This window comes from Lactuca sativa, chromosome 8 (assembly GCF_002870075.4).
Source record: "Lactuca sativa cultivar Salinas chromosome 8, Lsat_Salinas_v11, whole genome shotgun sequence".
Lineage (NCBI taxonomy): Eukaryota > Viridiplantae > Streptophyta > Magnoliopsida > Asterales > Asteraceae > Lactuca > Lactuca sativa.
In genome coordinates, this window is record NC_056630.2 from 268,187,988 (window position 1) to 268,204,848 (window position 16,861).

General features: G+C 44.2%; 1 non-coding gene across 1 annotated transcript; it reads right to left on the bottom strand.

Moving 5' to 3' along the window:
• Positions 1-13,913: 13,913 nt before the first annotated feature.
• On the bottom strand, positions 13,914-14,020 carry LOC111881362 (small nucleolar RNA R71). The gene has a single exon (XR_002846811.2). It is a non-coding gene; the product is annotated as a small nucleolar RNA R71 (small nucleolar RNA).
• Between the last annotated feature and the right edge of the window lie 2,841 nt (positions 14,021-16,861).

Consider the following 16,861-nt stretch of genomic DNA (forward strand, 5'->3'; position numbering starts at 1 on the left):
ATTCAAATCCAAGCAAAGCCCCTTGCTCTAAGCCTTCAATCTCTCAAAATTCCTTCAATAATCATCTCCTTCAAGCTCCCAATTGAGATATGATCACTCACACACGAAGGCTAAGGGTTTCTGGACTTGGAGATGAATAAAGAGGCTGAGAGTGGGCTGTTATGTTCTTTATATAGGGCTCAACCCCGGGAATTAGGGTTTTCTCCACTCAGCGCCTACTCGCCGGGTCCTCCTTACCGACTCGCCGAGTCGGCTACTTAACACGCGACCCAGTTGCAAATCTACTCGCCGAGTCCATCCATGGACTCGCCGAGTGACTCTTCCACAACTTACTCTTTTAGCCCTTCAACTCTACTCTTGATATTTCGGGATGTTACAATTCTCCCCCACTTAAATTAGGCTTCGCCCTCGAAGCCTACAGCAACTCAACTCCAGGGATTCTCCCACAACGCTCCACCTGGCCTTAACCGGACCAGGTACCTCAAAGCTTACTTATCGAAACTCGAACACACTTTCCCCTCCTTCACGGTGTCCTGACCACTGTCTCGAACCGGGCACCGACTATACCCTCGATCATCACTCTTAATAACCAAGAATTACCCAAGATGCAGCTCTGCTCTAAATCTCAACAATCACTCGACCCATAAGGGTTAGAAAACCATGAACCATTGGATCCCCGATCCGAATCCCACTCTATCCATTCCGGGACGACTGAGAGACTCATTCTCGATCTCAGAGCAACTCTCACGAGTTCTCCCCTTGCAACCGCATACACATGCTGAACTAGCTCTATCACCCTCAGGTTGGGAAAACCTGATACACTGATAATACCCTCAAACATCCCCCAGGATGAACCACTAATATACACCCCATACCCTGATCAGATTCACACTGAGAGTTAAGACTCTCTCTCTCCCTGCATCCCTTCCGAGCCTCTTGGCTCTACACTTGCGGATTTCCCTCCGCGACCTCAGCAGACATTCCAAACCGGGTGAGCTTCTAAACCACTGCCGCAAACATGCTGCTCAATAACCATACTCGATTTGCTCTAATCATAACTCTGCTCTGCCGATTTCACTTCCATGAACTTGCACTCCCTCTCGGAGTTACACGCCTCTTACCTCTTTCTCTTCCTTTACCAAGGAATCCACCCGGCCACAATGTCACTCCGACAAATGCCACGGTGCTCGCCCAACGCTACACCACCCTTAGCGTGTCCGCTATCCATCCAACACACTTAATCTAACTCTCCTCGCAGGGACTCTCAATCCCATGCACTACCTCAACTAAACAAGATCACTACCCGAGGCCAGATCTTCCAATGCAATCATACTGCAACATACACAATCCGCAATCTCAAACTGATCCAACAATACCAGCAGAGTCTCCAGCATGACTGGACCGACTCACATAACACATATTAGCCACTCGAGGCTATATCTCTATGGGTCCGTACACCCAAACTCTGTGAACCCTCAGGTTCTAACTCTGGGAACCTTCCGGTTCCAACTCTATAAACATGCACAGCATAAATCCCATAGAATTAATGCAGTACAACACATCACGTACATAAAGCATACAAATACTCTGATCACATGACCCCGGTTACCTACTCAAACTTGATCCCGGCCTGCTTCCAGGCCTCTACAATCAAATGCCCTAGGTCTGTATCCCGCCCCGCATGCCCGACACTTGCTCCTATCAGCCTATACTCTGGGCTGACAGAACACTGCTGAATCCCAACAGCTAAGCACCCTCAAATACTCATCGATCTCCCGGAGAATTCTCCAATTCTCCCCCACTTAAAGCACTGACTAACAACCACCGGTCGCCATTAACGACCTTCCAGAACAACCCCGCACAAAGAGAACACTTACACACTGACTGCTTCCCACAAGCATAAGCAACCCTCAGCAAAACACATCTCCTCACTGATCAATCCGCTCAAAAAGAATCCGATCTCCAATTATCCCTTCCACGAATGTAGATGCTACCCGACATTCAACCCAATGCCGCATCTCCACTAATAACCCTCACGAACGATAACCAACGATAGCACAAAACACCAAACTATAATCATACCAAACCCTCAGGGAACAACGGATACCAAGACGAAAACCTGAAACACGAATCCATAACCATGCCAAACCTGCAAAACGACGCATACCGCATCGAATCCACACAAGGGTACCAACACAAACAATACACCGCAATAATCGCAAGATAACAAGACATCAAGAAAGAAACATACCCGCAGTTGCATCCGAAACTGCTCTGACCTCCTCTGCCGCAAGCTGATAAGCGCGACCCTGAGCCCCTAGGGGCTCCGCTCCACCCTGACCTCCACCTGAAATCCTCAAGGTGGCCGGTGCTAGAGCCTGCACCGGTCCTGTAGAAAGCTGGGGACAGTTGACCCTCAAATGTCCAACCTGACGACAATGATAACAAATCCTCAAATCCCGAATCGGCATTGACTGCCGACAATCCCGCGCATAGTTCCCCTCCCTTCCGCACTTGCGGCATGCACCACCGGATGAACAAACTCCGGTGTGACCCCTCCCACACTTCCCACAAGTGTGGCCGCTCCGATCCCCCACACTAACATCAACGGTCCTGGACCGATTCGGCGCCGGCTGCGACTGCATCGGATCCTGCCTCAGCTCACGCAACTGCAACTCATCCTCAAACTCACGCCGCCTGGCGGCCTCCTGCAACTCCAACAAGGTCTCGCACCTTTGCGCAGACACGAACTGTCTGATATCCCCCTTGAGCGTACTCAGATATCGGGACATCTGAGCCTGCTCCGAAGTGAACTCAGGCAAAACATCGCCCTCTCAGTGAACATCCTGGTGATCTCAGTCACCGACTCCGAATCCTGCTTCAGCTCAAGAAACTCCTGAGCCAATCTCTCCCTCTCATTCTGCGGAACATAGCGAGTGCTGAACATCTCTCTGAACTGATCCCATGAAACCGCAGCCCTCTGTGCATCCGAGTATGACCCCGTGATCAATCTCCACCAATCCTTCACCCTGAGCCTCAACAGGTTCAGAGCACACCTCACCCTCAGATCAGCAGGGCATGAACACGTGAAGAAACACCCCTCTACATCCGATAACCACCTCATAGCAACAATCGAGTCCTGAACCCCATCGAAGGTGGGAGGCTCCGTATTATCGAAGTCCAGATACTGACAATCCCTATCAGCTCCTCCCCCTGCCGTTGCTACAGCCACTGTAGCTGCCGCGAGAGTCGCATAGCGCTCATCAGAATACTCAACCATGGCGGTCTTGATTGACCCAAACAGTTCCGGCAAGTCAGCCCGGAACAATGCAGCAACCTCATCATGCAGGATCTCGTGAATCCTCGCATCCAACTCGCTCGTGCTCATCTGATCGATAACCTCAGACGGCACCGATCCACCCGGAACTCTCTCTCTCCAGCTCCCGATCCAGATCCGGATCCACTCTCATCATGCCTCGGAATCTCCATACTGAAAACACCATACCAAGTCTCAAACTCATCCCACAAACCTGAGATCCAACTCTCTCAACCCAACCATAGAGATCATGGTTTCCCTGATACGCGTATGGGTCCTGTGCTTTTAGTAGTACGGGCCCATACTACCTTCCACACCTACCCATATTTGTATCAAGTACTACCACAATACCCTAGAGAACATGCATAACAATGATCAACCCTCACCACTAGAGGAACACTGAGAATCTCCCATAAGGGACCCTAGGCTACAGGCATCACAAATCAGGCAACATTATCATGAAATCCTGAAGATCCCTAGCCTAACTCTAGCATGCTGTTCTATCAAAGCTCAAATAAACAAGTGTCATGAATGGTAAATTTGGGGTTACTTACTAGCTCCGGCTGATCGTACCTCCGCGTCCCCCTTTTACTTAATTTGAAAACCATTTTAATTTTTCTTTTAAAACCTTCCTCGATTTGAGACTGGAGTTACACGAGTGTTCCTCCAATTCACTCAAACCAAGGCTCTGATACCAACTTGTAACGACCAAAATTTCAAAACAATTAAAACTTTTCAAAAACCACCCATTTTAATAACGTTGTTACAAAAAGGTTTTCAATACATTATTTAACAGAGTATTTTTTTCCCAGGTTCAAATCATAAAACACCAACGCGGGGAACGGTATGATCACGCCTTTTCCTTGCCACAGACTCCTGAGAACCTGAAAACATAAAACCACAACTGTAAGCCTGAAAGCTTAGTGAGATACCCCCAAAAATACCAACCACAAATACGCCCTTCCAGGCCACGACCTTCCGGTCCAAAACGTACCGCCTTCCGGCCCATAACATATTGCCTTCCAAATTGTAACATCCCGAAATATCAAGAGTAGAGTTGAAGGGCTAAAAGAGTAAGTTGTGGAAGAGTGACTCGGCGAGTCCATGGATGGACTTGGCGAGTAGAGTCGCGACTGGGTCGCGTGTTAAGTAGCCGACTCGGCGAGTCGGTAAGGAGGACTCGGCGAGTAGGCGCTGAGTGGAGAAAACCCTAATTCACGGGGTTGAGCGGCTTAGAGCAAGGGGCTTTGCTTGGATTCGAATTACATTGCAGATTGGGCGTCCATTGGAGGTAATATCTCATTCTTGGGCTATTGTTAGGTTGTTTCTTCATTTTGGGGTTTGTGGGAACTTGCCTATGGATGTAATTGGAAGTCTAGAGGTTAGATCTGAGGTTGCTACGTCAGATATGGAATGGAGAAGAATCAGAGAGCATGAAAATCCTTGTGTTGGAGTGTTTAGTGAAGCTTACATGTCCCAAACCCTAAACCAAAGTGCAAAAAGCCTAGATCTCGTTGGATTCACGTAAAGTTTGCCACTTTACGTGATGAAGGGGTTGTAGGAAGATGGATCTATGTTTTGGATCAATTGCATGGCTTGGAGTGCTCCTGTATAGATTCAGACCAGTGGTACTCGGCGAGTCACATGGGTGTACTCGACGAGTTGTTTGAAGATGAGCTGGGACTCGGCGAGTTGGAAGAACAACTCGGCGAGTTGGATGAAGATGGCCTGGAACTCGGCGAGTTGTATGAACAACTCGGCGAGTAGGTTGAAGATAGCCATATACTCGGCGAGTCTGTTCTTGGACTCGGCGAGTCTTGTCGAAGAGTTCTGATATTCTCTGGTTGAGTCGAGAATCGGTGAGTCAAGGGATGACTCGGTGAGTTGTGTGCGAGAGGACTCAGAAGTTGTGGGACTCGGCGAGTCTTGGGGTGACTAGGCGAGTTAGGTCGCGGATTGAGTGAAGTTCTGAGTATGGGAACTCGACGAGTCATCGGGTTGACTCGGCGAGTAGGGTCAGTCAGGGGTTGACTTTGACCTTGTCTTTGACTAAGGGTTGACCAGTGGTTTCCAGGGGTATTTTGGTAATTGTTGATTATTGTTTGAGTTCAGTGCATTGGTGGCTATCCAGAGGTGGAGATCGTATCAGTGATCGGAGCAGCTTGGGTTATCTGTTCAGTCGGCAGTTTCGAGGTGAGTTATCCTCACTATATCAATAGGGTCTACGGCACCAAGGCCGACCCTTTATCGGATGGAAATCCGGGTAGTGTCTGATGTTATGATATTGCGGAATATGGGCCGGAAGGCATTACGTTATGGGCCGGAAGGCATTGCGATGTGGACCGGAAGGTCGTGGCCTGGAAGGGCGTATTTGTGGTTGGTATTTTTGGGGGTATCTCACTAAACTTTCGGGCTTACATTTGTGGTTTTATGTTTTCAGGTTCTCAAGAGTCTGTGGCAAGGCAAAGGCGTGATGGTATCGTTCCCCGCGTTGGTGTTTTATGATTTGAACCTGGGAAAAAAAATACTCTGTTAAATAATGTATTGAAAATCTTTTTGTAACAACGTTATTAAAATGGGTGGTTTTTGAAAAGTTTTAATTGTTTTGAAATTTTGGTCGTTACATGTGCTGCTATGTGATGCTTGAGAGCGAGTAGGTAGCAGTGAGGGGCTGATAAGAGGTCTACCGAAGGGTAGCCTATGCCAGCGAGATATAGAGTACTTGTGATCTGGGATCCAAGAAGGAGGACTTAGGGTGAATACTGATGCGGTGTAGGCGGTAGTATAAGGGCCCGTACTACCAAAGACAGTGGAGTAGTGCGCACTCTAAGTAAGAATCCTTTGGGTACTAAGGAACAAGTAGGGTCGAGTTATCGAGTCCGAGCATGCTCGAACGAGTCTTTGATATTATTATGTTATATTTCAGAGGCATCATGGTTGGGACACGCCACAGACCTGAGGCGAGCGGTGTGAGTGGCGAGGAGCTTCGTCAGATGATCCACGATGAGGTGGCGGCGGCGATCAGGGCCGAGATTCCAGAGATGTTTGGGTCTATCAAGACCACACTGATTGAGACTTTCGATGAGTGGTACTCCGCGGTGGCTAAGGCTGCAGCCGCTGTTGCTACAGCAGCTGTGGCTACTGCCAGGCCTCAGGGAGGTGACTCGTTATTTCGGGAGTTCAGCAACACGAAGTCACCTGAGTTTGATGGGACGCAGGATCCGATCGCTGCAATGAGATGGATTGATGATATTGAGGGATGCTTCTATAAGTGTTCATGTCTGGAGCATCTGAGGGTTCGGTTCGCATTGAACCAGCTTCGCTTGGGAGCGAAGGACTAATGGAAGTTCGTGATGGCAAGCTTTACAGTTGCAGAGATCTCAGAGGTGACCTGGGAGAGGTTCACCACCATGTTCAGAGATGAGTATGTTACCCCGGTGGAGAGGGAACGGTTGGTTCAGGAGTTCTTGACCCTCAAGCAGGGTACTGATTCGGTCACTGTAATTACGAGGAAGTTTCATGAGAGGGCGATGTTCTGCCCTGAGCAGGTGTCTACTGAGCAGGCACGGATGAGCCGGTATTTGGGCATTCTGAGGAGAGACATTCGGGAGTTTGTGTCGAACTCGACGTACCGAACATTTTTTGAGCTCCAGGAAAATGCTCGTAAGAGGGAGATTGAGTTGGAGACTCATGCCAGGGAGGAGGCCGAGTCTTAGAGGATGGATCTGCGGCCGAATCAGTCTCAGCCGGCAGCCAAGCGGACTGAGTCTGCTGATTCGAGGACTGGAGGCCAGAAGGGCCGCACATGTGGAAAGTGCGGCAAGGGACATGAGGGGGCCTGTGTAACACCGTAAAAATTTAAACCAATTTTTCGCATTTTCAAACACATCATCACAAGCTCATTCATTCATAAAATGTCATAGTATCATGTCTTTGTTTTCACAAAATATCTCCCAAGATCAAAATACATAAAATCCCATGTGTGTGTGTGTACGAATCAAGCCGACGCCTTCCCGCGGTCATCACTGGTACCTGAAACACATAACACGTAACACTGTAAGCATAAGCTTAGTGAGTTCCCCAAAATACCAATCTAACACATAATAGCCACTCGAGGCTGTAACTCTGTCGACCCTCTAGTCAATGTGTCTCAGTGGGGCCCTCCATCCCCAACTCTCTGTGGGCCCTCTGGCCCTAACTCTAGGGACCCGAAAGTCCCAACTCTGTAACTCTGGATCATGCATATCACATATCACAATAAATCACAACATATAAATAACATGCAAATACATTGACATATAACTCTATAGTACACTGTCACATAACTATGTTACCACACTAGGTAAAGTATAGTGAGAAGACTCACCTCGGGTATCTCGGTAAATCTCTGACTCGGTAAACGCTGGCCTAGCCTCTGCCTAGTCATATGAAATAAATACTCTATTTAATATAACTCTTAAAGGCTAGACTATGTCCTCTTATGACACTCTCAGAAGGGTAAAAGACCATTTTACCCCTCTCATAACCAAAAGGCCCCATAATAGACCATACCCTAAAAGTCAACCAAAAGTCAACTTTCCGGGTTACGCTGCGCGTACCAGATGTGTAGGCTGAGCGTACCCGGCTGCATCTCGGAATCGGGGAACGCCACCCAGTATGCGGCGCGTATTGGGATTACGCCCGGCGTACTCCCCAGCTTCAACCCCTTAGCTCTTGAGGTCTTAAACAGTTAAGACCCATGTCCAAATTCTAGATCTAACCACATCTAAGGCTCTTAATCCATAAAGTTGATGACTTTAAGCCTTTGCATGGCTGAACAAGCCACCAACTCCCATAATGTTCCATCCTTTAACTCTAGAAGGCTTATTACACAAGCATGACCTCAAACTAACATCCAAGATGGAAACTTTATGGTTCTAAATCACTAATACCACTGAAAAGAGACAGATCTCGGACCATGGAGCACTTTACACTCATAAAGTCTCCACCTTTGGGGTTTTTAGCCCTAGAAATGGCACATGCAACAACAACCAAAAGAAGAGGAAAGTTTTGAACTTTATACCTCCAAGTGTAGCCCTTTTCTCTGTAGATCTCAGATCCAAAATGGCACCTCAAGCTTTAGCTTCCAAGAGCTCTTTTCCTTCTCCTTCACTAGGTCACCAAAGCAGAATTAGCTCTAACAACACTCTCACACACTAAGGACGATGGGAGGCTCTCTTTTAGGGTTTCACTCACTGATATGGAGGCCGAGAAATGAGCCTTAGCACCCTTTAAATAGTGCACAAGACGGATTAGGGATTTTGCATCTGGGCCGTGTACGCCCGACGTAACTCGGGGTATGCCCATCGTACCTTGGCGATTCCGCGTCTAATTTAAGCACATGAGTACACGCAAAGTACCCCTCTGGTACGCCCAGCGTACTCACTTGCTATAAACCCTCCACTCAAGGACTAATCATGACCAATCGACAAAGAACAAGGGTGAAAGAAATGTACCTGAATCTCGGGGTGTTACAGCCTGTCGATCGGGTGCTTGCTACAAATGTGGTAAGGAGGGGCATATCGCCAAGGATTGCCCCAAGGGATTTATGGTTTGCTTTCATTGCAACCAGACTGGCCATCGGAAGGCCGAGTGTCCACAGTTGCATCAGGGGTCAACACATGGATCTGCGCCTGCTGCGAGGGTTATCGAGGTTCGACCAGTGAAGGCCGAGGCTCCGAAGGCTCGTGGGAGAGCTTTCCAATTGACTGCGGAGGAGGTCCGTGCAGCGCCCGATGTTGTGGCTGGTATGTATTATGTATTTATCTTTTTTTGAGTTGAGATATTGTGCTTATGTGACAACCCGAAATTTATTCCGTCATTTTTAACCTCCTTCCGTTAATAAGACTCGCTTTAATTTTTATCCGTTAACATTTTGGAAGAGGTTAATTAAATTAGTACTTTTATAATGACTTGGTAAGGGATGAAACAAATTAGAAACACCCACAAAATGCCCTTAAAAATTTTAAGTTACAACCAAGTCAAAAATTTGACCGTTTAATCGGGTGCGACCAAAAAGCCCCGTTTAACGGCAGTATCGGGTACCCTAACTTGTTGTATAGCTTAGCTAGCATGCAAATCCGTGTTTAAAACATCAAATAGGGGTAGATTCATGTGTTTACAGCCCAAGAACACTCTTGGACCGTGAACACCATTAAATGGGGTTTTTAAGCCCCAAAACCCCTCTAAACTACCCCTAAGGCTTAGATATGGCTAAATGACTTATGGAATTGGACTTAGAACACCTTGAACTAACATTTTGGGGAGTAAACATGAGTTTACTGCCCAAGAACTTGCTTGGGCCGTAAACTCCCCTTCAATGGGGAGTAAACTCAATTCCATGTGTTAGAAATGCCCACAAACACCTCCCATGGCCTTGGAAAAATGTCTAGAAGCAATTCCATAGTTGTAAACGCATTAAACTTCAATAAATCCAAGGAAGTGGGAGTTTATGGCCGTAAACCCCCTAGGAAAGGTCCATGGGCCGTAAACTCCTAGAAAATGCCCAAATGATGCCCTAAACTCCCCATTTGACTTAGAAAAATGCATAGGATTTTATTCTCTATCATTTAAGCCCTTAAAACACCCAAGGAATATGTACATAGGAGCTTATGGCCGTAAACTCCTTGTTTAGGGCCGTAAACTCCTATTTGGTCCATTTAGATTCCTTAAATCCATTCATACACCTTATTTTTGGACCTAGCAAAATTCCACAATTGATATAAGGCCTTTTAGCATCCTAGAACACCCTCACCATGAGTTTACGGCCGTAAACTCATGGGGAGTTGTCCCAGGGCCGTGAACTCTATATAGAGTTTACTCTTGAAGAGTAAACTCCCTATCTAGGCCATACACACCCTTAAATGTTACCCAGGACACTCCAAGCACTTAATCAAAGTGTTTTCCGCACTTTAGGATGCGTATACTTGTTTAATTGGTATTGTATGTACTAATTGTATGTAAACATTGTTGGGTTTTGAGCATTCTAACACTCCTAAGTGTACATGCAACCCTAAATACCTTGGATCTATGTTTTCTCTATTATACATGCAAATAAGAACTTCCAAGGTATTATCCTAATCTAGCATACAAAACAATGACTATAGCAAGATAGAATACACACCTCTTTGGTGTAGAAAGTCTTCATGAAGCTTGAGTGCCAAGTGCCCCAAGTGTGACACCTCAAATAGTTCACACAACACCAAATACTCTTGGAATAACTTGAGAGAATTCTACACTCATGAAATCGGCTAGCCCTTTTACTTCACACACTAGTGGCCGATTTTGGTCAAGAATAAGATGCTTATATAGTTAGGGTTACACCATGTAAACCCTAATTGACATGGCCTTTCATTTCCATGATCCATGGGTACAAATACACCATGGAGCATCCATGGACCATCCTATGGGTTTTAGCCCAACTTGATTATCCATGGAGCATTAGCCCACTATACAAGTATGGATGATTTACACAATCAACCCATATATTTAATTAGTCTACTTTTGATCACTTAATTAATCCTAGATTAATTCTTGATCAATAGTAATTAAATAATCTTATTATTCTTATTATTAATATATTAGAACTTATAATATATTAATAACCATAAGTGTCTTATTTCTCTCATTATAGTCTATCCAAGTGCATGATGCCATGCAACCCAAATGGACCATGGCGAGTCGGGTCAAGTCTTACCAATTATAGTTGTGGACTTAGACATTAATCCAACAAACATATGTTATCATATGTTAATAGGTCACTAAGTGTGTTCAAGTCTTTACTTGACACCGAGCACCCAACCGGCACCTTCGTTGGATCCACTTACATCAGGTGAGTTCATACCCCTGAATGAACCTTTTAAATGTTTTTACATGCTTTTATAGGGAGGGAATACAAGTTAAACATGCTAGTTATCATATCAATCACATGTGATTGATAACCCGCATGCACAAGGATTTACCACACTGTTAACTGTTTTACCGCGAATGATACTGTAAATGGTTTTCTAAAACATCGTTACTTGCTCAGTTTCTTTTACTTGTAATGTTTTATCAAAGTTTCGTTTAAAACTTATTTATGAAAGGTTTCCAAAGGATTTTTAAAGGTTTTCAAACTTATTAACAAAAGAATATCAAGTTGTGACTTGCTTAAGTATAAAGGTTTTTCCAAAGTTTTCATCAAGGTTTCCTTCCACGTTTTCATACTCTTACTTATTAACATTTTTATTTCACTTATACTTATCCACGCTTTTACTTCACTTTTACTTGTTAATACTCCCACTTCACGATACGCTGATACATCACGATACGTGATATTGCCATATTTCTACTTATTTTTAGGCAGTATTTAAGTACATTTTTATTAATAAATTGATAATATGTTTAGAATAATGATACTTATAAGTTTAAATTGTTATTTTCAGTCAATACAAAGCATTTTCGAAGAGAGGGACCAAAGGTGACAAAATGGGGAACATGGGAGGATTGGAAGACAACAAAAATAATAAATTCAAAATAAGCGCTCAATTGACGACGTGGCGGTGAAGCCCACGACGTGGCACAGGTGTTCCAGAAGATAAACATCGCGACGCGGAGGATTTCCTTGAAGGATACAGATTACTTGAAGCCCACGACGTGGCGCATCTGGCCACGATGTGGTGCGGGTTTTTGAGGATTATATAAGTCCTCCTGATTATTACGAGAAGGGAAGCTTTTGGGCAGAAGAAAAAGAATTCCAGGAGACGATTCAGAGCGAAAGAAAGGTTCTGGAAGAGGGTTTTCAACACCAAAAGAAGTAAAGGTTTATTTTTAGTTAAATAAGAACATGTCTTTCATTAGTTTTAGCTGTGCTGATTTATCTGCTGTGATGAGTAGCTGAATCTAGCTACTCTTGTTTAGCTAGATGAAGCTTTGAACTTATGAATAGTTATATGATTATGGATTGAGCTTAGTTGGTAAAAATTTGCTTGTGTTTGATTTGTATAACCTAGCATGTTATTATTTGTTTACCTAATTGCTTAATTGCATGTTCTGTGTAGCTCAGTGACCATTAAACTGCATGAACCTGTTTACCTAATAATTTAGTGAGCATTGAATTGTTAGAGCTAGGATTGACCAATCTTAGTTAGTAATTAGAATAAATAAAGTTTAGCTGTGCTAGAGAACGTGAATTGTGATCATAATTGCGTTTACACAACAAATCTTACATAGCATATTTACATTCATAATTAGTTCTGTGTTTAATTATGTGTGAACATATATGGTTAGACATGAATTAGTTAGTTATTGGTAAGATAGAACTAAATTACTAATACAACTAAAAACCAACTTAATAATCCGTAATCATTAGCTAGCCATAAGGGATAAGTGGATTCAAAACTAAACAAGAGTGTGTTTTTATTATTGAATTTGATTTAAGTTCATCTGATCTTGTAAAACCAGATAAAACCCCCTATTAAACTTGTTAATAAATTAGGTCAATTTAATAAGTAAGTAAATTAATTAGAACACCGTTCCCTGTGATCGACACCCGACTTACCTAAGCTATACTGTAATCTGACTAGGTACACTGCCTATAAGTGCATAGATAGTCTAAGTTTGTTAGGTTATAAATATTAAAATTAGTGGGTACTTTTGTGCACATCAAGTTTTTGGCGCCGTTGCCGGGGGACGGCTTAGTTTTTAGCTTATTTATTTGCATTAATTTGATCGATCCTTCTTGTGGAGTAAAAACCCACAAAAAGTTAATTTTTCAGCAAAATAATTTTTTCTGTCATTCACAGAGTCCACGACGTGGCACTCTTCTGGCCACGACGTGGACAGTTAAAAATTAGATTTTCAGTTTGAGTTTAGTTTTTCTTATTTTAGTTCAGTCTTACGTTTTTAGTTTAGCAAGTTGCAGGAGTTCATGACCAGAAGCTCAACCACACACTTGGTGCCACCACTGGAAGACCCCGAGTCTGCACTTCACAAGAAAAAGACGCCCTTGCAAGAATTAAAGTCAGCCTTTTCTAGGAAGTCGGGAAAGAAGACAGGAGAGTCAAGTTCACCAGCAAAGCACAAGAGCAATCTTGAGCATTTGGATCATACACCCGTGCAAACCGAGTCCGAATACGATACCGAGCTAGAATTTGAAGAACACACAAGTGAACCCGAGAACGAGCCAAGGAACGAGATGGCAGCAATTGAAGAAATGTCCATAGGAGCATACAAGAAGCGGATCCGAGAAGATATGGGTCCCGGTTTAGTCCAACCCGCAATACCTGCCACTGCCACCTTCGAGCTGAAGGGACACATATTGACTGCACTAAAGGACATCCCATTTTTCGGGAAATACCATGAGGATGCTTTTAAGCATCTAGATGAAGTCAACGACATTGCAGATTACTTCAATGTCCCAAATGTCAACAGGAACACAGTCTTGCTTAGGATGCTTCCCATCACTTTCAAAGGAGCTGCTAAGGAGTGGTTAAAAGCACTCCCACCGGGTACAATCACCACTTGGGCTCAAATGCGTGAGCAATTCCTAGACCAGTTTTGCCCGCCATCCAAGATAGCCAAACTCAAGAAGGTAATAGCCAACTTTGAGCAACAGCCCGAGGAGTCACTATACGAAGCATGGGAGCGGTACAAGGGCTTACTCAGAAATTGCCCGCAACATGACCTAAATGTGCAGCAAGAGATGTCAATCTTTTATGATGGGGTCAATGTGATGACAAGACAACTCCTTGATTCTCAAGGACCGTTGACAAAGAAAAATCCAAGGGAGGTCAAGGAGCTAATTGAAGAATTCGCGAAACACACCCGCGAATACCATAACCCGAGGCAAGATGGAAGCAAAGGCGGTGAAGGGGCCCAAACTGAAGAAATTGCAGCTGTCATGGCCAAGCTGAATAACGTGGATCGCAGGATAACACAAATGGACCAGTCGATACATGCCATAAGAGTGGGGTACGAGCGATGTAGTGGTCCACACTTGACTAAGGACTACAACGTAGATGAGTTTGGGAACAGAAAAGCTCAAGTGTGCTACTCTAGTGGGGATAAGTTTCATGAGGACTGGAGGAAACCGAAGAAGGAGTGGCTGCCATATGAAGAGTATAAGAAGCAAAAAGAAGAGAAGTATAGGCAGACAGGTCGAGGCCTTTATCAAAAGGAGCAACCACCAACTGAGAAGAAACCCGACCTAGAGACCATTTTGATGAAGTTTATGGAGGCTTCGGAAAAAAAGTCACGATGCCACGGATTCCGCTATCATGGAACAACAAACATTAATAAAGAACCAGCAAGCCTCCCTCCATAACCTTGAAGTACAATTTGGTCAACTAGCCACTTTAGTTCATGAAAAATTGTCCCCGAAGAATCCCGAAGTAAAAGCCCAATCTCACGTAATGGCCATCGATACCGAAGAAGATACAATATCTGAGTTCCTGGAGGCGTTGGAAGAAGAACCGCAGCAGCCCAAGAAATTAAGGATCGAAAATGGAGAAAGTGCTGAACCAGGCTCGCCACGACGTGGCACTCCTCTGGCCATGACGTGGCGCAAGTCTGAGCAAAAATCCTTTGAGCCTATTCCAGCTTATCATCCACCTATGCCATTTCCCACCCGCGCAACACTTAGTCAACTGGAGAAGGAACATTTAGAGTTTATGAAGCATGTGAAAGGGATTCCAATTAATACTCCCTTTGTTGAGTCCTTATCCAAAGCTCGCGAGAACCAGAAATTACTGCAAGACTTGATAGATACGCGAAGAAAATTAAAGAAGCAGTCTACAGTGATTCTAAGTGAACAAACTTCAAAAGCTGTGTTGGGAGAAACACCAGAAAAGATGGGGGATCTTGGACGCCTCACTCTTCCATGCGAGTTTGGGAATAAAATGAAGGTTAATGATTTAGCCGATTCCGGGGCTAGCATTAATCTAATGCCTTTTTCATTTTATCAAAAATTGGAGATTCAGAAGATGAAGGCTACAAAAATGAAGATTCACATGGCGAACCATTCGGTGACACAACCCCGAGGCATAGTGGAGGATATTTTGGTGAAAATTGTAAAATTTGTTTTTCCAATAGACTTTGTAGTCTTAGACATGAAAGAAGATCCGGATGTTCCGATAATCCTTGGTCGGCCATTGCTTAACACTGCTGGTGCACTTGTTGATATCCGCGAGTCTAAGCTAACTTTGAGGGTTGGAGATGAACAAGAAGTTTTTGGGATAAAGGATGACTTTCAAGAAGATAAAGAAGAGGTGTTCACAATTAATGAAGAGAATGAACTAGAAGAACTGGAAAAGCTTATGGAAGAAGAGATAAAGGCAGTTCATGAAGTCAAAAGGACAAAACCAAGGGCATCTGTTCTATATTTGATTGAAGTCATAGCTTACAAGAGCCCGCCTTCTTGGGTGAGCAAAGAGGACGAGGAAATGACAAGTGATGAAGAGGAAGTCACTTCAAAAGTAACAAGGCCGGTAGTGAAAGAAGAGGAGAATGTTATGGAGTGCAAGGAACAAACAAAGGGCACAAAACGCAAGCTTGAAGAAGATGGAAAAGCTAAAAAGGAAAATTCAAAGAAGGCGTATAAAAGGAGAGTTCAAGCTTATAAACGGCGGTTCAAGGAACAAAAGATCCTGGTGGTAGACTCTTCCGAAGATTCAACGTAGAAGGCACGGAGTCCAGCTCAAGACTCCAAGAAAAAGAAGTGCTTCTCGGGAGGCAACCCGAGTTTGGTTTGCATTTTCTTTTTAAAATTTTCTTTTCTTTCTTTTCTTTTTAATTAGGAAAGACATCGATTCATCATCTAAAAAACCGGTAATTAGTAGAGAATTAGCTGTAGGGAACTTTAAATAATGAATGATATGCAAAGTAATTAGTTAATATGATAAACATTATTAAAATTTTGCATCTGGCAGTTTCCACGACGTGGGCATAGCCAACCACGTCGTGGGTTAAAAAGGAATGCGCGATCTTAAAAAAGATTTAAGGTCCACGACGTGGGCATAGCCAGCCACGTCGTGGCCTTTAAAAATTAGGGGGGACCATTTCCTTAAAACCCTTTGACCGATAATTCTCATTCCCACTTGGAGGCTGCCGCACGAACGGAAACGTTATAAACCCACAACCAATTTCTTATTCTACTTCCAATTTCCTTGCAAGATCTTGCCAGTTAATCCATTTGGTATGTGTTTTACTCATTATTTTGTAGTAATTTTTTCAAATTTCAAGTTTTCATGGTTAGGGTTTGTATGATTCACGAAATTGGTTGAATCTAGTGGTTGATTTTAGATTAAATATCCCTTTAATGGTCATAGGAACAAACCCCAACCATTGATTTGAGTAGATACTGCATGCATATAGGCCGATTCAGAATCTGTGACCGACGCGACCCACGACGTGGCGCAGCCTGGCCACGTCGTGACTTCTGTGAACAAGTTTAAATTGTTTAATGTGTTGGTTGTTTGCTGTTTTGGTTTGCTTTTGTTTGCAGAAATGGGACCACGACGAGCTGTTCCG